This window comes from Antechinus flavipes, chromosome 2 (genome assembly GCF_016432865.1).
Source record: "Antechinus flavipes isolate AdamAnt ecotype Samford, QLD, Australia chromosome 2, AdamAnt_v2, whole genome shotgun sequence".
Taxonomy (NCBI): domain Eukaryota; kingdom Metazoa; phylum Chordata; class Mammalia; order Dasyuromorphia; family Dasyuridae; genus Antechinus; species Antechinus flavipes.
In genome coordinates, this window is record NC_067399.1 from 245,176,097 (window position 1) to 245,202,291 (window position 26,195).

At 40.8% G+C, this 26,195-nt stretch overlaps 1 protein-coding gene across 2 annotated transcripts in view; it reads right to left on the bottom strand.

Annotated features, from left to right (window-relative positions):
• PMEPA1 (prostate transmembrane protein, androgen induced 1) overlaps window positions 1-26,195 on the bottom strand; it is an 86,289-nt gene that overhangs the window by 16,808 nt on the left and 43,286 nt on the right. The gene's annotated exons all lie outside the window — the stretch shown is intronic.

Here is a 26,195-nt window from a genome sequence, read left to right on the forward strand (position 1 = left end):
CCACTGATCTCATAGATGCATGTGTATATGTACATTCATATTTATATTTCTGTGAGTTTTTTCCCTAAGACCCAGGACCCTTAAAAAAAGAAACTTGAAAAAGGGATGAGTCAGATCCATTTTAAATGGACCCAGCTGGGTGGGAGGGGTAAAGAGTTACTAAGGAACAGGCAGTGATTCAAATGGGAGAAGAGAAGTCTATTTCTTGCTGCTACCTAGGTAAACCTGCCTTAATCAGAAGAACCAGAGAAAAAGAAGGAGGTCAGGAGGGAATGAGACCTTATCCCCTTGGCCTGAAATGATAAAGAGTCTAAAAGAGAAAAGGAAAAGAGAGGGTTTCAGTGTCATCTAACATATATATGTTCTGAAGAACATACCCCTTAATGAGCTTAATTCAATATATATTTTAGATAAAACTGTTCTTCAAAGGCAGCCCCAAGTGGCACTCTTTCTATGAAATCTTAATCCCTGCCACAAGGATCCCTCATTTCTCAAATCTTTTATATCATTTCTCCAGTCAGAATGGAAGTTCCCCAAGGGCAGGAACCATAATGTATTAGTCCAGCCACTTTTGCAGTATGATGCTCATTTACTGAGTGTTCATGTTAGAGGAAAACTGACAATAATGAGGAAGACAATTGGGTTGGTTCAAATGCCTCCTTGTCATGTCATTAATGCTGTAAGAGAGTCAGATGAAAGAAGTATATTTGTTTGATCTAGTGAAAAAAGATGCAAGGGAAACATCATCATCACAGTCAATCATCACTTACATAGCACTTCATAGTTTGCAATGTGATACATACATACATATATATATACATACATGTGTGTGTATTAAATTATTTCATCCTCACAATTATCCTGAGAAATAGATGCTTTTATTATCCCCATTTTATAGATGAATGAAATTAAAGAAAATCTTGAAAGAAGTTAAATGATTTATCCGGGATCACATAGCTAGTATGTATCTAAGGTAGGATTTGAACTGAGATCTACCTGACTTTAAGCCTTTTCCCGGATTTCCTGACACTCATACTGGTTTTTTCCATTACACTACACTGTGTTTCTCCCATTCTGTGAATAATGAATAAATATTTGTTGGGAAGTAGGAGCAGGGTTCTTTCTCCATCTGGAGCTTCAGACTTGCCTTTGAATTAGACACAAAATCTTAGAGTTGGAAGGAACCTCAAAGGTCATTTGGCCTGATCTGTATTTGAACAAAAATCCCCTCTACAAAATACCCAATGAGCAGTCATGCAGCCTCTACTTGACCCATCCTTTCCACCCCCAATCTCCCAGATGAAAATAATAACACTTTTCAAGGCAGCCCATTTCATATTTAGACAGTTCTAATTGTTAGGAATTTTTTTCCCCTAATGCTGAGACAAAATCTGTTTCTCTGCAACTTGCCCCCATTGTTTTTAGTTGTGTCCTCTGAGGCCAACCCCACCCCCAACCCAAATCAAATCCCCCTTTCCAATGACAGCTATTCAAATGGATGTCTTTATTAAGTCTTCTTCAGGCTAAACACCCCAATTTCCTTCAACCATTTTTCCCATGGCAATACTCACAATCCCTTCACTATAGGGTAACTCTCTAGCTGGTTAAGGTCCTTTCTAAAATATGAAGTAGATGGTATACAGAAGGTACCTCAGTGAAATTTTTATCTCCATCATTCTGGATACTATGACTATCAATGCAGCCCAAAATTGCTTTATCATGTTTGAGTACCATGTGGATGCACACTCTTTCTCTCTCTCTCTCTCTCTCTCCACACACACACACACACACACACACACACACATTTTAAATTCATATTGACTTTGACCTTGTACTTTACTAAGACCTCACAGTCACACAAATAACTTTTTAACCACCCCTTCCCCAGTTTGCTGTTTATTTCTATTAAATTTAATTATAAATGTGACCATTATTTTAGTCGGTAGAAGCTTGTTTGTATATCAATTCTGCTACCCAATGAAACTGGGTACTCCAACTAGATCTGAAAATCTGATACAAGACTGTATCTAAGTCATTGATAAAAATATCAAATGAAATAGAACCAGGCAGAGATCCCCAGGTGGAGACCTCCCACCAAAATTTCATATTTTTTATGACCCCATTTGGGGTTTTCTTGGCAAATATGCTGGAATGATTTGCAATTTCCTTCTCCAACTCATTTCACAGATGAGGAAATTGAGGCAAACAGGGTTAAGTGACTTGCCCAGGGTCACACAGCTAGTAAGGGTCTGAAAACAGATTTGAATTTGAATTCAGATCCTCCAGATTCCGGGTCCAGCACTCTATCCACTGTGCCACTTGGATGTCCCTACAAGGTCAATATTGATCCATTAATGAGCACTCTTTGGAATTAGTTGCTCAGGAAGTTCTGAATTCACCTAACTGTACTATTAAATACCCCACAGTTTTCAAAACTTCGGTATGAACATTTACATCTTAGGAATGGACAAATATCACAAATTAAGGCTTAATTTACTGTGTTGTTGAGTTTTTAGCCTTAAGAAAATGATGGTGAAAATGTTAATAATGCAGATTAAACTTAAAAATGGATCACACAGATTTCTGAGTCATATGAGCAACATGTGGAAGATTAGACCTTTTCTCTAATCCCTATGACCTTGAAAGCTCTTCAAATATCATGCACCAAAGATAAAGCAATTTGCACTATCTCCATGATCTAATATCTCCAGAATCCAAAAGAAAGTTATCCACACAAATCTGAACTGAAAAAACCTGAACTAAAAATCGAAAAAAAAAAAAAAAGTGCAAGAAAGAATTCCAAAGAGCAACAGAACACAGGATGCAGCTCAGGGTGACCAATCCTACAAATCTGAGCTTAATCATAAATGAAAAAAAAAAAAAAAAGATGTTCAATAATAAAGAAACCTTCAAAATATTTTTGGAAAGAAAACCAGAACTTAAGAGAAATTGTTCGCTTCCAGAAAAATGGGTTGTATGAGACTTTTCTCCCAAAGAGCAGATTGTTAAACATTTACTAGCGAACACTGAGCCTAAGCTTCTCTATTTTTGCCCAAGGGAATACCTCCAGAGAATTAAGTCAAAGACTATTGAAATTTAGTTATACTATGGCTCAACCATATTCCTGATCTACCAGTCAAGGAATCCTGTTACCAGAAGGAAATGACACAAGGAAATGAGTTTAGGTGTCTCCACATATTTGAAGGGCTATATCATGTGCATGACGGATTAGATTTGATCTGCATAAACTTCAGAGTTTAGACCTGGGACCAGTGGGTAAGATTGGTGGGTAGAGCAGAAACACAGCTCGATCTGTAAATGTTTGATTTGTGTACCTATTTTGATATACCTATATACCTAGGGTCAGGTAAAAAATTCTCCGTAGAAACGGGGTCATGAGTGCAAGAAGTTTCAGCGGCCCTGGACTAGATGAATGGAAAGCATTTGTTGTGCAATATTCAGAGCATCGTGCTACATGCTGAGCACACAAATGGAAAGGCAAGATAGAAAAATGAGGTCTTTAAAGATAGGGACTAAGGAGGAAGGAAATACATGGTAGAAGGAAGTCACAGAGTGAATGGAGGGAAAGATCAGCTGATCAGCAGGACTCTTCCCAAGCGATGCAGTGTTACTTAATTACTGTCACCAGAGCCAGAATCAGGAAAAAAGAGGGATACCCATCAGTACAGCATATGGCAAAAAGACGGCAGAGGTTGATCCTTGGGTGGGATGTAAAGTGGGGCGTGATCTGGGCTTACCTACCACCCTGTAACTCAGGAGGGCCAGGAGGAGGGGACAGGCAGAGCCCAGCCTGGAGGGCCCAGCTCCCTTGATTGGTGAGTGAGCAAGCATAAATCTAACCAGATGCGGACCAAACCTGCTTTACATCCTATCAGCCGCTGCTCAGCTGTCCATTTTGCCTTAAAACTATGGTTCTTGCCCCCATCCCAGGGCCTGGCACTTTGTAAGCCCTCAATGAGCTTTCTTTAAGAACTCCTAGGTCAGTCTCAGACACCCAAACTGAAGTGGCTTCTGGAACCACAAGCATTTCCTAACAGGGGCAAAAAATATCAGAAAATTGAAAAAGGTGGAAGGGGGAGGGGGGACAGCCCAGTTAACTTAAAAAAAAAAAAAAAAAAGACAAATGAGGCGAAAGCTTGTGAGAAATGGGAACTAAACTCTGAGGAAGCTGTCCCTCTCCCTTCCCGGCTCCGACCACAGCTGGCAGGAGATGAATGGAGTTTCACACTGGAGATGGCCCATCCTAGTTTGATAAATATTTCCGCGCGTTCTCCCGGCCCAAGGATGTCTTCAGCATTCAGGAAGAGGCTGGAAGCCACCCCTTATGCCTCGGCTTCCTGTCAGCTGGCCAAGAAACTGCTGTGTAATTTGTCTGTGAGGAGAGACAGAAGGCTTTCTCACCTGTCTGGAGAGGCCTGAGGAAGGAGGGGCAGCGGGGAGAGAGGAAACAATTCCTTTGTGTGTGAGAGGAGATAGTGGTGGAAGGGAAGGGGGAAGGGCTGGCAGTGCCGCCGGTGTCTCCATTCAGTCAAAGGGGCCTCTCATGAGTTGGGAGCCTTCCAAGAGGAAAAAAAAAGGGGGAAGTACACACACACACACACACACACACACACACACACACACACACACACACACACGGCAGGTTGGGGATTTATAAGTAACCTGCTTTCCACCGAGGAGGCCGCAGAAACCACGCTCAGAGAGGCCGGCTTCTCAAATAACGCAGATGTTGCAATTTCCATTAAAAAAAAAAAATATCCAGGGGGAAAAAAAGGAAGAATGTTATTTTGATCCTGCATGAGATGGGACAGTTTTTGCTGACTAAGGCGGGTTTTCGACTGCGAGATCTCCTGACAGCTGGGAGTTGTTAAGTGCCAGTAAACGCATAAGACGGTTCCGGATGGCGGTTCCTGCCAGTTACCTTGGAGTTAATTCTGCTAAACAGCCACCACCCTGCAAAGACCCAAAGGGGAACCGCCAAGGTTCCTCCAGGCCCATGCTGCAGAGCCGGCGTAGCAAAAGGAGAAGGCGAGCCTGTCTTGCAGACCTGGCGGGACACTGAGCCCACTGCGTCCTCTCCCCCAAGCCCACCGAGGAAGGAAGCAGAAATGTCTAGTCAGGCTCTCCTGCTTAATTGCTGCTTCGAGGGACTGGCTCACATGATCTGGGAGACTTGGGGCTCTGGGACTCCCCAGAGTCACAAGTTCAAGTCTCAGCTCTATTGACTCAGCTCCTCACCCTCCCAAGATGGAAAAGCCCAAGGAGGAATAGAAAGTTTTCAGGAGGGAACTAGATACAAGGAAAACGGGACCATAAAAACTGAAATTCAAGGATCTTCCAGCTCACAAGGTAGCCCTCCAACTATGCCCAAGAGATAGCAGGCGAGGCTTTTATTACAGCAGAACACCCCCTTGGGCAAGTCCTTCTCCTTCCTGATAGGCTTTCTCATCCTTCAAATAAAGGGATAGACTAGGGGGTATGTAAGGGGGAGGGGGCTTTTTGATTTCTATTTATTCAAACCTCCTCCAAAGTATATTCTACAGTATTAGAACCTTCTTATTTAGTAAGTTCTTCAGGGTGTCTCACCTGAAACTCTCTTTCAACAATAAAACTCTTGTCCTATTTTTAAAAAATAGAAACAAAGTGTTGGTTCAATGGAACAATGTTAATAATCCCATACAGGTTTAGGTGCCTAATGGTCTTGAGGGTGCCTTTGTATATTTTTTCTCTCCACTTCCCACCATAAACAGTCATCTTGTGAGGTAGACAACATTTTCCTTATTTTCCAGATAAAATATTTTCCCCTGGGATTGAAATGAGATCCAAGACTCAGGAACCCTTACAATCTATTCTCTAGACGACAGGCGATGGGCAAACTTTCTGAAACACACGCCAAGTGGCCAATCATTCATTTTCTTATAAATGTGTGTGTGTGGAATTGCTGAAAGGTATGTAAAAATTACTATATGCCAGGTACCATGCTACTATCCAATTATAATCTCATTTGATGTTCACAACAATCCTTTAAGGTAGGTGTTGTTTTCATTCCCATTTTACAGATAAGGAAACAGAGGTTTAAGTCATTTCCCAGGGTCTGAAGCAAGATTTGAATACAGTCTCCCCGACTACAAGCTCAAAAACATTGTTGTTACTAATTTGGGCCAAGAATATACTTGGGAACAGCCATCCTATGGCCAAGTGCCAGTACTTAGGGCACTTAGCACTTTGAGTTCTTCAGAACAATCAAACTTAAAACCCAGTGAGGGTTAGGGACTATTATTTTTGACTTCACAGGTGGAGGACACTCCCAGCCGTGGTAACTCCCTCTATGAATCAGGTTGGCAGCTTCTGGGGAAATTATAATTTTCAACTATGGCCTATGGCACAGAGAGGTCATGACTTGCATGGATCCCACGGCCAGTCTGGATTAGAGGCAAGACTGGACACAGGTCATCTTGGCTCTCAGGGTCAGCTCTATCCCTATGCAATGATAATTCTCCACTAAAAATAATTAGTGAATTGAGGGCACGTTTCATGTCATTTACCCTGGGCACAGAAATGTTTAATTACTCCTCTCTTCTTCAGGTCTTAGACTGGCAAAGCCAGCCTCCCACAACTCGAATGGCAACAGTTGGGTATTTGACACTTCAATATGTGCCATTTCAGACTTTCTTATATCTTCTCTTTTGTTTATCTTTTCCTGGTATTCAGTACTAGTCATGTCTTCCCAAAAGAGTGCAAGCTTCTTGAGGTCAGGAATCATGTCTAATATTACAATATATCCTGGATCTCTTAGTTTCAGAGTATTAGAGCTAGCAGGTGTTTTGGAAATAATTTCATTTAACTGCCACATTTTATAGTGGAGGAAATTGAAGCTTGGAAGGGTTGAAGTCCTGGGTCTCGGGTCCTGGGTTGGATATTTATTATTATCTGTGCAACTTTGGACAAGCTAATTCTTCCTCTGTAAGACTGCAGGGTGACCTTAGATGATCCCTAAGGCTTTTTTTCTAGTTCTAAATCCCATGATCCTGGACTAGAAAATCCTACTGGGAGTTATCATCAGAGTCAGGACAAGAAGCTACATCTCTTAACTCCCAATCTGATTATCTCCTCACTAAATGATCTTGATTCTCTGATTAATGATAATAATGATAGTTGACACACTGTGTATCTTATTTCATCTGACTTGCAAACCCATGAGGCATAAATTACAGGCTTTTCCCCTCCATTTTATAGATGAGGAAACCCAAATTTTAAAAGTTCAATTGACTTTCCCAGGGTGACACAGTATATAAGAATGAGAGGGGGCATCTAGCTGGATTTCTCCTAATTCCAAATTTAAAGCTCTTTCCACTACACCAGTAGATTCGAAAAGATTTGTAGAACTCCATGAGTAAATAGAGCCTAGGTTCTTCATAACTCCTTTCCTTATCACTGATCCTGGAACCTCAGTCTTGAAACTAAACTCCAAATTCCCTCTATTCAACAAATCCTTCTCCCTTGGGAGCAGGGGTTAATTTAATTGGGGATGGAAGGACTTAGAAATGATTAATTGCATTAATGTTCCTGTTATGATTATTCAGGGAGGACTTAGTAAAAAGCCTCCAAGGGAACAACTCCACCCCACTGTAAAACACTATTTATTTTCTTTTGAAACTACCTGGGAAACAGTTCTGGCAGAAGCAGATGCCAGGGATCAAGAGTTTGCTCCTGTAAGGGCCTGAGATCCAGGTCACAGACAAGATACCACCAGTCCCTCTGTCCTTATATAACAAAGACCCAGAACTGGGGGCACAGGAATTGGGATGGGGGAGAGTATGTTAAATTTTGAAAGCTAAAACCATTCCATAGCCATAGAAGCAGACACACAAAATTTGCCCAGCAACAGCAAGGTGGGGGGCTTATTTCTGGCCCCTGGATGGTTCTTTCAACATCTCAAATAATACACTCCATTCAGTGGGTGTCATACAGTATGTATATTGTTCCTAACACCCACAGCCTCTGTCTCAGACTGTCTCAGGGGAAGGGGGGGGGGCTCTCTAAACAGGGGCTTTTAAACTGACTTGGAAAAAAAGGGAGGGGGAGAAGGGGGGAATAGTGGGCGAGGGTGCACTTTTCACCTCAATGAGGAGGGATAGAGGCCCTCAGACATTCACAGGCCTTGGCCCTTATTTAAATGGATGTGTGTGTGTGTGTTTCTCCATTCCATTTAGGATTCAAGGCTCTTTGTGGAAAGTTTTTGCTGTGGTGACCAAGAAGACGAGCTTTGAACCCATTGCTGAGGGCTGGGAGTGAGTGGATGGGTGGGTCTGTTTTTCTCCTTTTCTCTAGGCTGGGAAGGTTAAAGGTAGCAGGAGCTGGACCACACTTGGCTGCTTCCCTAGACTTGTTTGGGCCAGGCCAGGCAGCTGAGGTTATGGGGCGGAGCTTGGGCGGACTGGACATTTGGCAGTCCCCTCACGGACACCGCAAGCCTTTGGATGGGGGTGGGGGGTGGGGAATGAGGGATGAGGGCAGGAATGGAGGCTAGGGAGGAGAGCCAAGAACACAGGAAGACATGGATTTTGCTAGTTGAATTTCCAGCTAGCTGTGTGCACTGGGAGGCACTGGCCCTCTATTGTCTTATCCTGGGCAAGGATGACTATGGTTTTCTCTGGGTGTGGGGGGGTGGCAGGAAGGGGAGATAGACAAAGGCATGGATTTCTCATGGACCACAGCCATATTGTTCATTTTCTTCATTTTCTAGAGTGGGAGAGGGCCTCTCAGAGTGGTTAAATGACTTATCCAAAGTCACATAGCTAGGAAATAGCAGAGCTGGGATATGAATGGGAACTGGATGACGGTAAAAGGGAAATGAATGTAATGCTTCATAGAGTGTTAGAATGTGAGCTATTATTATGATAAAAGATATTATCATATATCTTATTCACTGGGAAACTGACCCCATTAAGAAACCACCCTGAGAAATTCAGATTCAAGGAGGCAGGCAGGAGGAGAGAAAGGAAGAGTAAATTAGTAAGTAATTTACTAAGTAAATTAGTCCCTATTCTTTCCTGAAAGCTGTTGAAAGCTTTTTGCCGGGTTCTCCCAACACACAGCATGATGTGCTTGAAACATTCTACGAGCCAGAAAACTTGGGTCCCAGGTCTTTGCTTTGCGGGTCCCCTTGGCAAATCCCTTTCTCTCTCTTGCCCTTAGTTTCCTCTGCTGTACAATGAGAGGGTGAGACTCCATGCTCCTTTAAGTTCCTTGTCAGCTCCATCAAGGGCTGCTGTAGGTTTTAATTCTAGACCTCTCCGAGACCTTCAGCCACTATGCGAGTTCTGACATAGTTGTCCCCTGAGAACCTTTGCCTCTAATTCCATCACCCCTTGTTGTTCGTAATCTCGCAGAAACCCCCTTCCACGGCTTGACACTGAGCAGGTCACGCGGGATCCCGGGATGCTACTGTGACATTTGTAGCACGTGTGGGTAATGTTAAAGGTTGTCCTACTTCTCCGGGTTTGATGGCATCGGCCCAAAAGGAAATTATAGCATTGGAGGCTTAGCCACGGCAAAGCTTACTCTGCCGCAGGCAGGGTGAGACCCCGGCCCGGATTTTACAATGCAGTCTGGATTTGCTTTCCAAGGTCGCATTGAACTTCCCCTATAGTCCCCCCTTGTCTCCCGTGACCGCTCCCCCTCCCCAAATGCTATTGAGCATAAACAGTTAAGTGTTTATTCTGTAACTAACACTTGGCACGGGCTGACTAGTGCACTGATGAAGTACATTCCAGTTCTAATTACTCTGCCCTTGTCAAGATGCCCAAATTACTCAATGATTCCATTTTGGCAGATGCAATGAGCAGCCCTTTAAAACATGGCGCAGGGATCTCTGATTCTTATAATAATGTCCTTTCTGAAACCCATGCACTCAGATTCCCTTTGCTAAATGCCTACTGTGTGCAGGGCCCCTCCAAACGGCTCTGTCTTATCCTTAAGATGTTATAAAATAGCATATACTGGCTTCTGAAAAAGCTCAGCCCTCTGGGCTACTGAAGTGACTATTCAGAGGAGGGCACAACCCAAGAAAGCCTGGACCCTGATTTCTTCAGTTTGGTCTCTAAGGTCCTTGTAGCTCTAACATCCCAGGGATGCTTATATAGCACCTGACTTGTTCTAGATACAGTGGGAGAAATATAAGACATAATACCCGAGTGTTCTCACTTTGCTTAGTTTTGTAATTGGGGATGAGTAAAACTATCAAGGATGAAATTCAGAACATATAAGATGGTTTAGAATCGAGACTATGAATGATAGAAGGCCAGAGGGACCACTGAGGATGGGGCAAGATTCCTGCAAGAAAGCTTGGATGGGGCAAGAAGGGAAGGGACATGACTCTACTTCTCGACCTACTATTCTAATGTGACAACTTTCTGTTGAGGAACTTTTAATCCTGCTTGTGAGAGAAGCAGGGGTCTGATGAAGGAGGAAACAAATTCATTCAGGAATTGAAAAGTCAACTTTGTTGGTCCAAAAGTGAGTGGAGAGACATACTAGAGTATTTGGTTAAATTTGTTTAAATTTCCTCCCTTTCAGAGAGAGCCATTCTTAAGCACTGATACCTACCCTTCAGCCTAATATTAAGGAGACAATGTGATGGAACTTGGAGTCAGAAGAGGCTTGGGTTGAAATTCTGGCCTGAACACCTAATAGTTATGTGACACTGAGCAAAGACCCTTCACCCCATTTTCAAGTCTTTAAGGCAGTAGAACTCCCAAGAATTGTTCTATGGATCAGATGGAATCATATAAATATAAAAAGCATTTTGCAAAACTCAAAAATGCTAAATAAAAGTCAGCTTTGATTGTTATTCTCTGTTTCAATAATCTGGGTTCTCAACCATGGACAATCCCTCCACCAGTCCAGATTGATAACTTATATCTTGTCCCTTTTTTCTCTGTGATTTTTATCCACCTCTTTCCATAAATTCTCTGTAGAGAAGACCTAGACTAATGTGCATGGGAAATGCTGCAGCTGAACTAAGCTATTAAATAAGAATAACAAATGCTCTCCTGAAAATAAGCTTTCCCACAATCTTGTTGCTGGGTCCTTGTTTTGAAGGAAATAGCATACAGTGGGCCAGGGAAATCAGAGCAGCATCCACCAACCAATAGTGCAAACTCTGGAGCTCTTGGTCCTGAGGCCCATCTGTGCAAACAGGAGTCTTTTAAAAAATAAAATTTCATTTTCACATTTGGGTATTCTGGATTCAGATATCTGTCACTTTTAAGCTGGGTAGTAAGTAAGCAGTAAGCAGGAAGAGGGGAAAAAAATCCTTATTTAACTTTCCCCTAAGGAATTTGACTTTTATGAGCTAGCCAAGCTCCTTTTTCCCAAATACAAAGTAAGGTCACACTAATTTAATTTGGCGTCATTTTTACTCATGAGTAATTTCAAATTAACAGGTTCATATGTCACATTTGAATAGCTTAATACTGTCTTCCCCACCCCTACCTTAGCATTTTTCTCCTGAAAAAAATAAAAACAAAACAATTAGTTCCAGATAGGCGTTAATCTCACTGTTCATTCCCAGGATGCATTCTGAACAAATATCACCAAAGACTGCCCACTGTACTTCTTAGCTAATGAATTGGTACAATGACGAGAAGGCTGGATTTGATGAAAGTAACTGGAAAAAATTTTAAATCTTTTGTTGATCAAGGAAAGTTTTAATGCAGACCTAAAATGAGAGTTGGGTTCAACAAGAGGTGCTCTAAACCTTCCCACAGCCCCTTGCTATTGTCTAGAATATATGATTACTCTGCAAATGCAAAGTGAGTCACTTCTTCACTTAGTTTTTCATTAGTAAAATAAGGTGGGCAGGGGGCTTGGGCAAGGGGTACAATGCTTAAATTATTCTGTCATTTCATTTCAGTGGACAGAGCACTAAGTTTGGAATCAGGAAGAATCATCTTCAGGAACTGGAATCTGATGTCAGACACAAACTAGCCATGTGATCCTGGGTAAGTCACTTAACTATTAAGTGTTATGTATTTCCCTGTTAAGAAAATGGCAAGTCATTCCTTGTCTCTGCAAGAAAATCCCAAAATGCAGAGTGAGATATAATTGAAACAACTAAACAACAATCAGTTCTAATGCAATGAAAACAGATGATTGGGAATGGCCTGTAATGATAAATGAATTGAAGGCAATTCCTGGTTACCAATTTGGGCAGGAATCAACAATAGGCTATTCTTTTTCACATGTAATTTTAGCTTTCAAAACCATGTCAAATGTACAGCCAGGTTGGCCACTGCCGCCTGGCTCTGGTGAATTGTTCAAGACCCAAGGGGTCCCAGGATTTCCCTCCCAACTCCTTTTGTCTCCTTCATCCCACAAAGCCCCAACTGCACAACCAGCCTCCCTTAGTGGAAATTAGAAAGAGTCAGAGAGGGGCAAAGCAAGTCCTTTCTGGTTAACAAGCAAAACGCACGCATTTAGCCTTGTCTGGACCTCCGGCTGCCCACCAAGGTATTAGGAATTGGAACTGTCTGAAATTTATGAAAATCTAATCTTGTTAGCTGCTGTTGGGATGTGACAAGGCAGGGGGAAGGCTCATTGTCATTCCAACTAGCCAGGCCCCTGGTGAATGACTTTCAACTTGCTTGCCATTTCATTTATCTGGATTGGGGAAAGCAGCAGAGCTCTGCTAGGCCCCTCATTTGAATGAGAACCTGGCTCTTTAGAATTTTAAATCAAATTGAACCAGACGTCAAAGGAATAACTTCTTGATCGCTCCTACAGCAATTTCAAATGCTCAGCCTTTGGAGCATTTATTTCCTTCAGTGAAAACTTGCCTGGGTAAGAAGTTGGTGTGTATGTTCCTCCAGGCTTTTTTGGGGGAGGGGGGGATTTTGGGAAGGGGGCAGGTTTGTAAGCAAACCCTTGACAGCTTCCCTCAGAGGGCATTACCCATTTCAAACAGATGCTACAAGCTTTTCAGCCTGAGAAATCATTCAGCTAGAAAACCTAGGATCTGGAGAAAATCTGCAGAAAGAAGAGCTCGCTCCCCACCCTTTACTGGTTAGTAGTTATCACGTAAAGGGGTCTTCATTTGGGACTTTAGCTTGTTGCCTACCATTTTGACCCCTTGTACTTGCAGACCAGATCCCATAGCTAGTCTAGAGTCATGGAACTTCTGAGATTAGGGAAGGAAAAAAGGAAGGAAGTTTAGAGTTTAGGTGAACACTACTGATAGAAAGGTTTCTTAAAGATCACCTCCTGATCTTACAGTCATCAAATCTAAGAACTCTCTGATTATTTCTCAATGAATTAACAAAACTCTGCCTATATATCATGACCATCATATATGTTTTTAAGGGGTTCTTCACCTTCTGGACTCCTATATTGTGCAGAGAATACTGCATAACTACTAATTAAAGCATGACCACTATTACCCTGAAATTTATACTTGGAAAGGTGTATGAAACACAGCTACTCTTTTCTCTGCCCTGACCTCATTCAGAAATAAGTACTGGACTGCAGGGAGAGCTTTCAAGGAAGGGCTTATGAAATCATTCTTCAAGTCCCAAGGAGCCCGGAGCTTGCTGATTGCCATGGCTGCAGTCTTTGTACCGCTCCCTCCCACCCAACTTTTCTTTTCTCTCCCTTCGGTGGTATCCAGAAACCCAGAGGTCAGACTGCTCTGTTATCCTCAACTACCCGCCACCTTCAATCATGACACAGAATGAAATTACATTGATACAACAGAAGAAAATGACAGTGGCAAGCAGATCACTCAAAGAGATAATGATGTCATTAGATTTGATTCTGCTGTCATTAGTCCCCATTGGAAATAAAAAGATGGTTTTGACGGGAGTGTACCAGATGGTACACTGGTGTCCAGCAAAGGATGCTGCATTTAGAATCAGAGGAACTGAATTCAAGCCCTGGCTCTTACTATTTGTATGACCTAGGGCAAGGCCTGAAATGTCTCGGGACATCAGTTTTTCAAATATATAAAATAAGAGAATCAGTATAGCTGATATTCTCCATCATTCCTTCTAACTCTATGGAGGTGGGGGGCAATACATACAACAAAGAGAGGAGAGAAGGAAGGGAGGGAGGAAGGAAGAGAGGGAAGGGAGAGAAGAAGGAAGGAAGGAAGGAAGGAAGGGGGAAATGAAGAAAGGAAGGAAGGAAGGGAAGGAAAAAGGGAAGGAGGAAGGGAGGAAGGGAGGAAGGAAGGAAGAAAGGAAGGAAGGAAGGAAGGAAGGAAGGAAGAGGGAAAGGAAGGAAGGGGAAAAGGAAGGAAGGGAGGAAGGGAAGGCAGAAGGAAAGGAGGGAGGAAAAGAGGGAGGAAGGGAGGAGAAGGGAGGGAGAGAACATTTCTCAAATAAGGGGCTATTGTTTGCCTCAATTGCTACCTAGCTTTAATCACTGAATGGACAGTGGCCTCAGTCAGACCTGTTAAAGATCTTAGCTTAAAAAGATCAAGGTCTCTCATTGTACCTAGGGCTATCTCCAGTCGTTCTGATCTATATCAGGACCCAGACAGCTCTAGAGGAGAAAGTGAGGCAGGTGATATAATAGTAATAGAGATAAGACTTGAAAGTCAAGAATCCAGCAAGTTCAATGCTCCTTCCCACTAGGCGAACTACCTCTCTGAAACTCAATTTCCTTATCAACAAACTGGAAATAATAATACTGCTGTTCCCTCTTAACTATTTCCTTTTTTTTTTTTTTTTTGGTATACAATGCCTATTTCCTTTTTTTGGGGGGTATACAATGTATATGATTAGGAGCTCCCTGTTTTTTTTGTCTTTTCTCCTATCCTTAACACTCAGCACATTGCCTGGTACATAAGTGATTGATAAATTCATACTGATTGATTGATTGACAACGAGATAATGGATATGAAGACACTTATTACAAAACTATACACAAACATTAGGGGTTCATTAGCATATCACATAACGTTTCTACATTTGGAATGTCCCATTCCTAGGGATGCACAAACCAAGTTCTCCACTACCCAGCCACTCCAGGATGGAGTTACTTGATTCCACAGCACTGGTAAGTACAAATACAGTTGGATATCTCTTACAGGGAAAAGGTTGTTGAAATATACAAACTCCTGGGGACGGCATAATTGGGCTAGACTTTAATGATTAAATGCTCCTTCAATAAGAAAAGACAAAGAAGGGGCTTTTATCTTTCCCCCTATTATCCAAATGGAGAGGACTAATGGTTTTTTGGCATATTTTTTCTTCCCTCTGTCACCAGCAGTGAACATCTTTAAATACACTGTCGGCAAAATATCAATCTTCACTCAATAGCTATTGGCAGAATGAAGTGAATTCTCTGTATGAAATCAGCTAGCTTGTGGTCAATGGACAGCTAGACCAGTCACAGAAAATTATTGAAAAGAATGCATTTTGTTAATTGAGGAAAGTAATAGGCAAGCTAAGTGTAGGGCTTTGATTTTACTTTATACTAACACAGTATTGTAAGTTTGGCTTTAGAAAGCCAATTTTAATGTGTCCTTTTTGGTCTACATGGAAGGTGGCTTTGTACTCTCTTCCCCAATAGCTGAGTGAGATGTCTTTATGTGAAAGAATTTTTAAGAGGTGATTTTCTTGAAAGAGAACACCATTGGGTCTATCTTGGAGAAACAACACAAGGTTATATTCTAAGACATTGAGAAATCTGTGAAGGTGGGGAAGGATGAGATCTCTCTCTCTCTCTCTGTATACACACACACACACACACACACACACACACACACACACACACAGATATATAAACATAGGCAGCATTTAGGTGTTTCTCTACAGCTGTCAATTCAATTCAATAGTTTCTGAAAACCTATCAGCTGTGTCAACATTCAAAGGAAAATGGGATTTAGTTATTAGGAGAGACCTTATAAATCATCCATTCTAACTCTTTTTAAAAATTGAGAAATTGAGGCCTGAAGAGGAGATATGATTTGCCTGCACACATTGAGAAGTCAGAGAGCTAGGATATGAACTCATCTCCAGATACAATGCTCTTTCCAAGATATACTCATTCATTCACTTAACAAAGATTTGATTATACCATATTCAATCTTAAAAGTTCACAGGTTCCTAGGACTTTATAAAGCTATGTGATCCAAAATTTGGCTCAATGTGAAGGAAACAAATTCCTAACAACTAGAGCTATCCATCAGTGGAATGAGCTGCCCTTGGTTGGGTAATGAACAGGTTAGATAGTGAGCCTCCCGTCACTGGAGCAATACAAGCAAAGATGAGGTGATTCTTTGTCGGAGGTATTATAGATGTGATTTAAATACGGAATCTTTAAAGTCCCTTCCAAATCTGAGATTCTGCTTTAATTCTCCTAAAATATAATGGTCAGCTCATAGTTGCTCAATAAATACCCTTTAATTTTAAATTTACATCTGCATTACAGATCTGCATTTACAGATGCAGACAAGAAATAGAAATGAGTGAAATCCTCCAGGATTCTGACTGTGCCGTGTATATAGTAACAGGTTAAACATACCATGCCTATCATCAGAGTTTAGTAAAGAGCACTCCATTCCATTAGAGAACATAGATTGTCAGAGCTGGAAGGGATTTTAGAAATCATTTAGGACAATCTGCTCAGATTTCGGAGAAGGAATATTAGACTGTAAGCTCCTTAAGGACAGGGACTGTCTTGTCTCTTCTTATATTCCTGGGCTTAGCAGTGCTTGGCTTGTAGTAAGGGCTTAATAAATATTTACTGAAAAAAAAAGAATGAATGAAACTGAGGTTTAAAAAGAGAAAGCAATGGATTATATTGTCAATATATAGAATATATTGAGTATTTACCAAATCTCTTGTTGAAGGGACATACAGCTCAATCATATGAGCACTAATAGTGACTGAGGCAGGTCTCCTGACTTCCAATTTAGTTCCCTGTCCATTGCACTAACATTACCAATAAAAGGAAGAGGGAGCTTGGATGTTAAGACTTCATAAATGACAGGAAGTTTATCCTGTGAAGAAAAGTGAAGCAACATGTGTACACAGAGTTCTGAATCCTCTAAAAATGTCAATTGTCCTGACAATTAAAGTACAGACATCCATTCACTAGCCTGTGGAAAAAGCCTATGGTTACTCCGAGTCCCATAATTCAGAGATATCACTGTCATGAGAGCCCAAAAGGCTGCCAGGATCTTGGAAAGCTGCAGACCATCAATAATGAGGGAAGGGAGGGTCCCACTGTATTCTGCCTTAGTTAAAACAGACTTAGAGTGCTGTGTTTGCTTCTGGATGCCACATTTTAGGAAAGACATCAGCAAGCTGATGGAAGTATAGAGGAGGCAAACAGAACAGTGAGAGGACTGGATAAAATATCACATAAAGATTGATGGAGGGACTGAGACTGTTTAGCTTGGAGAGAAAACTCAGGTGGGCCATGCACGATTGCCGATTTCAAATAGGATTGCAGTATCACAAAATCATGGAATTTTGGCTAGTATTTGAAGAGCTGTCCTATGGAAAAAGATTAGACTTTTCTGTTCACCCACTAAAGGTCAAAACTAGGACCAATGGGGAAAAGCTGAAGAGGAACAGATTTTGGCTCAAAACAAGAAAAATCAAACTTGCCAAGAATTAGTGAGAGTTCCCCATCTAACAAATGCTACATAATTATTTTTCAGGGCTGCTTCACGTGCATAGAATCCCTAGCATCCTTCTAGTCTCTCTACAGGTGCCATAGCCAACAAAAAGCCCATCTTGATATTTCCAGGTGCTGGTACATTCCCTCAGAATATATTTTGTACTGAATTTTCTCCTAATAGAACATGAGCTCCTCGAGGGCAGGTACTACTTTTTTGCTTTGTCTTGTATCTACACTGCCTGGCACAGTGCACAGCACAATATAGGCACTTATATATGCTTCTTGGTGAATGAATAAATAATGTAAGGGAAATTTCCTGTACAGAAGAAACTAGATCCCATTGAAATTCTAACAAGAATCTACAAATCAGAATAAATCTATTGAAATATTCTGTAGAACTCTGACATCTTAAGAAAAACAAAAACAAAAACATGTATTTCCTTGTCTGCAAACCTAACCCTTTCTTTCCAGGTATTTTGAAATCCTGAGCAAACTATCTTTTTTAGAGCGTAGGATATGCATTTATTTTGCTTTTTGCATTCTGTAGTTTAGAGACATTGATGATAAAAAGCTGGCTTGAAAAGCAGGAAGAAACGGGGTTCAAGTCCTGCTCATGTGATCTTTGGCAAATCCCTCAACTTCTCAGGGCTTCTAATCAACACTCTGGGATGAATCACTTGCAGAGCTGTTGAATCAGTTGTCAGTCTGCACTTGTAGAGGACATTTCCTCACTTGGGATTTCCCTCTCTCCTGGAAATACAAATCTAATCCTACTTCCTAGGTTGCCAGGGCATAAATTTCACTTAGATTCCATCTGCATTCAGTCCTAAAGGCCGCCAGAGTCTTTCTGAATGCCCATTCCAACATCTGAATACTTACCAGTTCTCATAATTAGACTGAAGAGCAAACTAACAAGCAAACCAACCCTTGAACCTCCATTTGCAGCCATAATTTCTAATCCCATATTGATCTTTCTTTTTCTTTTCCTGCTTCCTCTAATCCCTGGCTCGCAGCCTCTTACCAAGGAGAGCTGACTGCTAAAGGAAACAGCTGTATGGGAAAGGAAGTCAGACAGGAGAGGCTCTCCCAAGTCTAAGAAGCACTCAATTTGCTTAAGATCCAGGCTCTGGCAACTGCGTATCTGAATGAATCTGTGTCGAGCAGAAGTGGTTTTGTTCAGGGCACAGGCGATAATCAGGTTTACATATGACTTTGGACCAAATCCTGAAGAACAGGATTGTTATGTATATTAGGCATTTCTTGCTGTGAGTTTGTTTTGTAATCTCTCTGAAGAAGGGCAATTCAGAAGGAAGAACAAGTGACACATTTGCATGCGTCTCCAAAATCGGGCCCCACAACAAGGCTATGAGCAGAAGATGTTTAGTCATGGCAAAGGGGAGGCTCAGGTGGCCTCCTGAAGATGATCTCATTACTGCTATTGTCTTGAAGAGCTTCTCAACTTCACTAAGCTGGTCATGAGTGCTAACTTCTAGCAACTTCCCTGTTGCACTGCCAGGGTAATCTCTCTTACCCACAGATTTGTTCAGGCCATTCACTCTAACTCCCAAAGAAGCTCAGTCACTCCCTGTTCTCTCCAATGTGAAATTTCAACTCCTTTTTGTGATCTTCAAGGGCCTCTGTAATTTGCAACTATGCACATTTTCAATCTTATCTCACATTTCCCCTCTCTGTGCATTATAAGTTATAAACAAATCAGAATTCTCATGGTAAATTGGAAAGAACAATACCTTTGGAATCAGAAAATATGGCTTCAAATCCCAGCAGTATAAATGAAGTCGGATTCCCCAAAACTGCCTCTTTCTACTGTTTGAATGAGTTTTTTTTTTTTTTTTTAAGTCCTTAAGGTCTTATGATCCAGGAAGAAAAAGTCATTTATAAACTCTAATCAAAGTTTGAAAATTGTGCCATCTCTGTGTTGTTGTTGACCCTGTTGTTCTATGGACAGGTACCTAAAAGTTTTCACTCTAACACATACAACCTGATTGGTTTCTTACAAAATAATAATAATAACCCATGCTATTAAAGGAATTTTTCAAGAATTAAATTATGTACACTTATTTTTTAAAAAGATAAATAAAGTTGTCCCTTTTATACTCTGCTTCCTCCTAAACATTGTGCCCTAATCCCTTGCCCATTGCTAGTTCTGGATGGTAGTATTCAATATTATTTCTCTCTTGAAATAGCCTCTTCTTTAGGAATACCAAAGGGTAAAAACCTCACATTTGGCAAAGAAGCTGAACCATAAAGGGCTGATGAAAAAGCCAAGAATCTGATGGGATAAGCCTATAGTTTGACTATTGAAACAAAGCTGGAAATGGTGATTGTTGGGTCATTGCTTTTCATGTTCATTGGCACTTCATGGATATCACAGTGAGTGCCAGCCATTTCAGACATAGATGAGTAAAGACCAATCCACTAAACAGCTGATATAGGAAATACATCAATATGGGGGTGATACCAACATTCTGTGAGCTCTACATTGCCTCTCAAAGGGCAGCGAGGGATAGGAGAGAAGTATGCTGGGCTCACAATCACAGAAATATAATCCTGATAAATCCTAAGCAATTGCTACCAAGTGATCCATTTATTAGATAAACATACCCCCTCCTCTCTCTTCCTCCCCCCCCCCCCCCCCACCTCAGGGCTGCCTGCTTATTGGAAGATTAAGTTGTACTTGAGTGGAGCTGGGGATTGTCAAAATCAAGGGGAAGACCATGGGAACTGGGACTGGACCTCATTACCATATTTCACTTAATTATAACTTCAAATAATATGAATTTGAAAGCATGTATGCATTTATAGAATTCATTATTTGTACAAATTGGGACCTGGCTATAGGCATTTGAGTATTAAAGATTTGGATCCAAATCTCTTGACTTTGATTCCTTTCACTACACCCTTATGACCACAGACATTTTGTCCTTAGAATGTGCTATAAATTTCAAGACACTTCCATGCCCTTTATCTCATCTGATCCATGTGCTAGACAAGGCAAACATTGTTGTCCCTATTTTACAGATGAGAAAATTGAGTCAGTTGGAGATAAAGTGACTTACCCAGAATATATAAGAAGATAATGATTGAAACCACATCTTTTGGTTTAAATCCCCAAACAATATATGATAGATGGATTAAAAGAGACAAAGAGGGAGAGAGAGAGAGTGAGAGTGAGAGAATGAATGGCTTTTTGGTATGGACTGCTATTAAGGATTGAGATGTCTTCAAACCCACTTTCTTCAGAGTTCCTCCAACTCCCAAAGGATTCAGTTCATTCATCTCAGTCTAAAACTGACTGCTGTTGCTAGTTTCATGTTTAAACATTGACAGTGCTTGCTAGAAGGAAGTCCCTTTTATCTGTCTTCAAGATTATCGTTAATTTTGTGGTGTTTCTATCCTTCCATGATTTCTATGGCCCCAAGTTGGTGCAGTATGATGTCTGCCTTTCCTAACCCTGAGGATGGGGAGATGAATTCAGTACTGGATGGGGAAGAGAGAAATTTTATAAAAAGAAACAAATAAAGAGGGAAACAGAGGTAAAAAGGAAGTAATATGGGAAGGAAAGGGAAGGAGAGTACATGTGCTAGGAAGCTGAGGAAGTCTATTTACTCCTCGTCTTCCTGAGATAACCCTCATTGCTTTCAGAAATACCACCCTACTTGGGGCTCATCCAAAATAAGGTTTTTCCTAGGGTAGATTCCTTAGTATGGCTTCATGGCACAAGAAAAAGGAGAAAAGTCATCTCCCTTCTCTCTCTTTCCCTCACTCTCTCTGCATCTACCATCTGGCTATCAATTCCAGCCAAAAAATATTAGTCACTCTCTCTGCTGTCATCCCTCGTCTTTTATAGTGGCTCACTTTACACACAAGTTAGGGTTTGGGCAATGAAATTCTAAACTTCCCCTTTGAAAAGAATAACAATAAACCAAAAACATTTGAATTGGACTACACTATATTCCCTCCTTTCCCCATCTCCCTATCGATCATCCTTAAAGAAAACCATACACCTTCCTCAGGACAGCTGTACGAGAAGGGAATGTTCAGAGAGCCTGGTCAGACAACTTCCCACCTCCATTTGGAGTGGCAATTCTAAGTCACAGAAAGGGCTGAAGCACTTCGGAGATGGCTTGAACAACACAAAGCTCTCTTCCAAAACTCGGGACTCCTTTAAGTCAAATAGCATTTATCGGGAGTCGGAGGATAAGACATGAGTTAGGACTTAGTCTCACACCCAACAGTACTTTGGTGGTAACAAATACTGCCCCTTCAGAGGATGGAGATACTGAGGCAGGTGTTTAAACACTAGATTTGGGAAACTCGTGAAGAATCTAACAAAAACCTGAATTCCTTGGGAAACATTCTCTTCATTTCCCACACAATTACATTACTCTGGATTCCACTATCATGTCTCCATGGCTGGACAACTCTACCCATCCCCTATCACCCCTTATTAGTTTTCTTTTTGTGTTGTCTTTCTACATTACATTATAAGGTCAGGAACTGTTCTTTCTTTTCTTCTTTTTCTTTTCCTTGTTCTTTTCCTTCCTCCTTTCTTTCTCTCTTTCTAACTCTTCCTTCCCTCCTTTCCTTCCTTTCTATCTTTCCATCCCTTCTTCCCTTCCTCCCTTCTTATTAATGTTTAGCAAAGCTCCTACCACATAGTAAGTGCTTAACAAATATTTATTGACTGTCCAACTGGATAAACAATGTCTAGTTCTCTGTTTAGTGGCAACACAGGCATTTCTGAGCCTGCTACAACCAACAGAGACAGCATGGTCCAGGATTTGGAGTTGGAAAACTTGGATTTGAATCCCAGCTCTATTATTTACGAGCTATGTGAATTTGGACAAATCAAACCTCCCTAGTTCTTAGTGCCCTTATCTCCAAAATAAGAAGAATGGAATAGATCATTTCTAAGATCCCTTCTCACTCCAAATCTATGATCCTATGAATGATAGAATTAGAAGATAGAAGGCTCTTAAGATCCTTTTAGATCTTATATTGGAGCTGGAAAGGATCATAGACATTCCCTAGGTCTATTTCCTTCATTTTAGAGATAATTGCCCCAAGTCATACACTAAGTTTCAATAGAAACACCCAAACTCTGGTTTTCTGTCCCTAGAATCAGTCAAGTAACAAGTTGGGGAGCAACACAGCCTAGTGAAAAATATAGCAGATTGGATGTCAAAATCTCAACGCCGCCTCCTAAGTGACTGTGTAAATTACTTCTCTGATTTTTTTTTATCTGATTGGATTTGTTTATTTTGAAGGTCTCTTTAAGCTCTAAATCTTGTGATCATAAAAGTACTGAAATCTGAAATCATTTAGAGAGGTAAACACTGTGGTTACATGAAGATGAGTCCTGGTGAGCCTTCCTTTACAATATTCTTCACCCCATTCTCTACTCTCACTACTATTCCCTGAATAATCCATTATTACCACTCACTTGGACAATGGCAATAGGATATTCCTGCTTCTGCTCTCTTCCTTCTAACCATCCTTCACAATTCTAACAAATGCTCTTTCTTTTAAATAGCCCTGATCATGTCATTCTTCTAAAAAATACTCAATGGATCTCTACTATCTGCTAACTCAGACTCCTTTCCACGGCATTCAAGGCCCTCAGCTCTACCTTTCTGGTCTTTCCTCATATTACTTTCCTCCATACACTTTGTCCTCCAAATAAATTGGACTGCTCTCTATCTCTCCAAAGTCATCTGTACGCTCATTTCTTAGCCTATCTTCAAACATTCACTATGCCTGGAATATTCTCCCTTCCCTACTTCACTTACATTTTGAGGATCAATTCAAATGTTATTTTCTCTACCTCCTCCAGAAAACTTTTTCTTGATTTTTCACAGTGAACAATCTTTCCCCTTGGTTTCTTTACCAACCTTCTAAGGAAGTTATTAATGGCATGATGTAATAGACCAAATTATCATGTATTATTGTGTATCAGTTACCTTTCTGATCCTTCTACTAGATTATGAGTTTTTTGAGGACAAGGATGGCCTCTTTCTTCAACTTATTATATTCTTTCAGAGCTTAGAAATGCTTTGCATGTGGTAGGTATCTAACAAATCATAGATGAATGAATGGGTATAAGATATGAGAAGATACCTCTACAGGTATGATAACAAATAACTTCCAATATCCCTTTTTGAATGGGAGATGGAAGAGCCAGTCAACTTGATCAAGACAATTCTGGAAACTTGGGGGGCTATTCTTAACTGGATCATGAGTGCTAAAGAGGAACCTGGCTCCTATTCCATCATTTACCCCAAATCAGACATCTTTGAACTTATCAGGGAAAAAAAAAGGTCCAGAGATAATGGTGAATAAAAGATGCTGTTGACAAGGAATTGTTTTCACAATGGCTAAGTTCCTCCAAAGGAAAATCTAAGAGTTAGAAAACTCTATATCCCTAGTAGTTAACATAGTGATTGGCACACAGTAAGCACTTAATGTTTATTGTTTATTGACTGCCTGGAGGAAATAGAACATATAGATCAATGTGAAGCAGCAGCATCTTTAGGCATCTTCCTATTCTGCTCAGGTAGTATAGGGAATATTGAATAAATGGGGAATGTGTATGTATACACAAACATATATATTTATACCACATCACTAAAGGCCCCCCAAATTGTCTTCAACTTCCCTTAAAGATTCCTTAACCCAGCTTTTTAAGCAGTGATTGTCAGAGTTGAGTGAAGTACACAGGTTCAACTCAACTCTCACCTCTCCTAAGGAAGTGATCTTTAACCTAGTCCACAGTGATCCCCCTTTTCTCCAAATTCTTATCATACTTCTAGTCAAGATTACAGTTTAGCACCGAAATAGCCTCTAACAGCTTCATCTGCCTTGGTCTTAATTAGCCAGCAAGGCAAGGACTGTGAGTCCTTGGAGGACACGGCACGTGGCTGTGTCAGATCCCTTGACGTAGTGGAAAGAGCACTGGACTTGAGAAGCAGGTGATCTGGATTCTAAGGTAATCTCAATTTCACATTCAGTTTCTGGGTGACCTCGGGCAATCACTTTTGATTTTTTCATCTGTAGAACCATGAGAGTTGAATTAGATCAGCAGTCCATACCAAAAAAAGGGGTTCAGTTCCCCATGTTTAATTCAACCTCTCATTGTACAAATCAGAAAAGTAAGACCCTTAAAAGGTAGGTGATTAACTGATTATCCAGAAAGTGGCAAAACCACCCCTGTAGAAGTATGGTATGGTCTATGGTAAATATGTATCTTTTGGATACAAAAGGAAGTCAATTATATTGAAATACAATTAAATTATCAAAATATTTCCTAAAACCCAAGTTCACCGATTCCGAATTAAGAATCTGGACTGGATGAACTATAAGGTCCTTTTGAGTGAAAGACAAAATATGATGCTGACTTCCTCTGGATCCCTCGTAGAGCTGAGCCCAAGGCTGGACTCCCAGGTTGTATCTGCTTTGGCCCAGACATGATTTTAAGGATGTTAATTGAAATGAAATTTGGCCTTGAATGCCCACACGTACTGCCTGGTGCCGTGTACTCCTTCCCTCTTCCCCATCTCACTCATGCATCAATTTGGGCTGGGTCACAGGTCTGTCAGCCAAGTGGTCTTTTTCTCTGTTGGTTACTATGAAACATGACAAGTCCAACCCTCAGGTGTCAACAGTCCAGACAACCAACCAATCAGCCTGTCACATCAGACAAAGTCCTCCGGCCAAAGAAGGGAAGTCATTGGAGAGAAAGGAAATAATAATTAAAAAAAAAAAAAAAAAAAAGCTCTCACTATATTCTCAACAGAACAAATCCTCTAGTCGAGGCTGCTGCAGTGTCCCAGATAGCAGTGAGTGGACTATGGAAATGAGACTTGAAAAATAATCACTGACTCCAAGAATCACCTGAAATAAAACCGTCCTTTCTTTTTTAAGTGTCAACCTTACAAGTGGGAAAGGAGTCCACTGTAGTCACGCATTCAATGCTGTACACAGAGGGAAGGCAAGAATGAAAGATCACTCATTAATGTACCAGCACTGTGCCAGTCTGGATGCTATTCTTGCTAGGTTTGAAATCAAAGACATATGTGGGGACATAGTTTCACATTTCCAAAGTGCTTTTCTGACAATAAATCTGTAAGATAAGCAGTGTAAAAATTAGTAGCTCCATTTTACAGATTAAGAAATCAAATGACTCCCTCGTGGTCACAATTAATCAACAAGCATTGATTAAGTATCTCATATTTCTCATAGCACAGAACTAGTGTCTGAGTTGGGTCTCAAATTCATATTTCCTATCTCCTTGGCCACTGCTTTTGCTAATCAATTCAATCAGTCGATAAACATTTGTCAAGTACCTACTACGTACCAGACACTGTGCTAAATGCTGGAGATACACAAAGAAGCCAAAAAACAAAAAAAAAAAACAACAACAAAAAAAATCCAACACCATTCCTTGATCTCAAGATCCTATCTAGAAAATCTAATGGGTACAAACAAATTAGGGGGTAATAATTTATATTATAGAGAAATGGTTT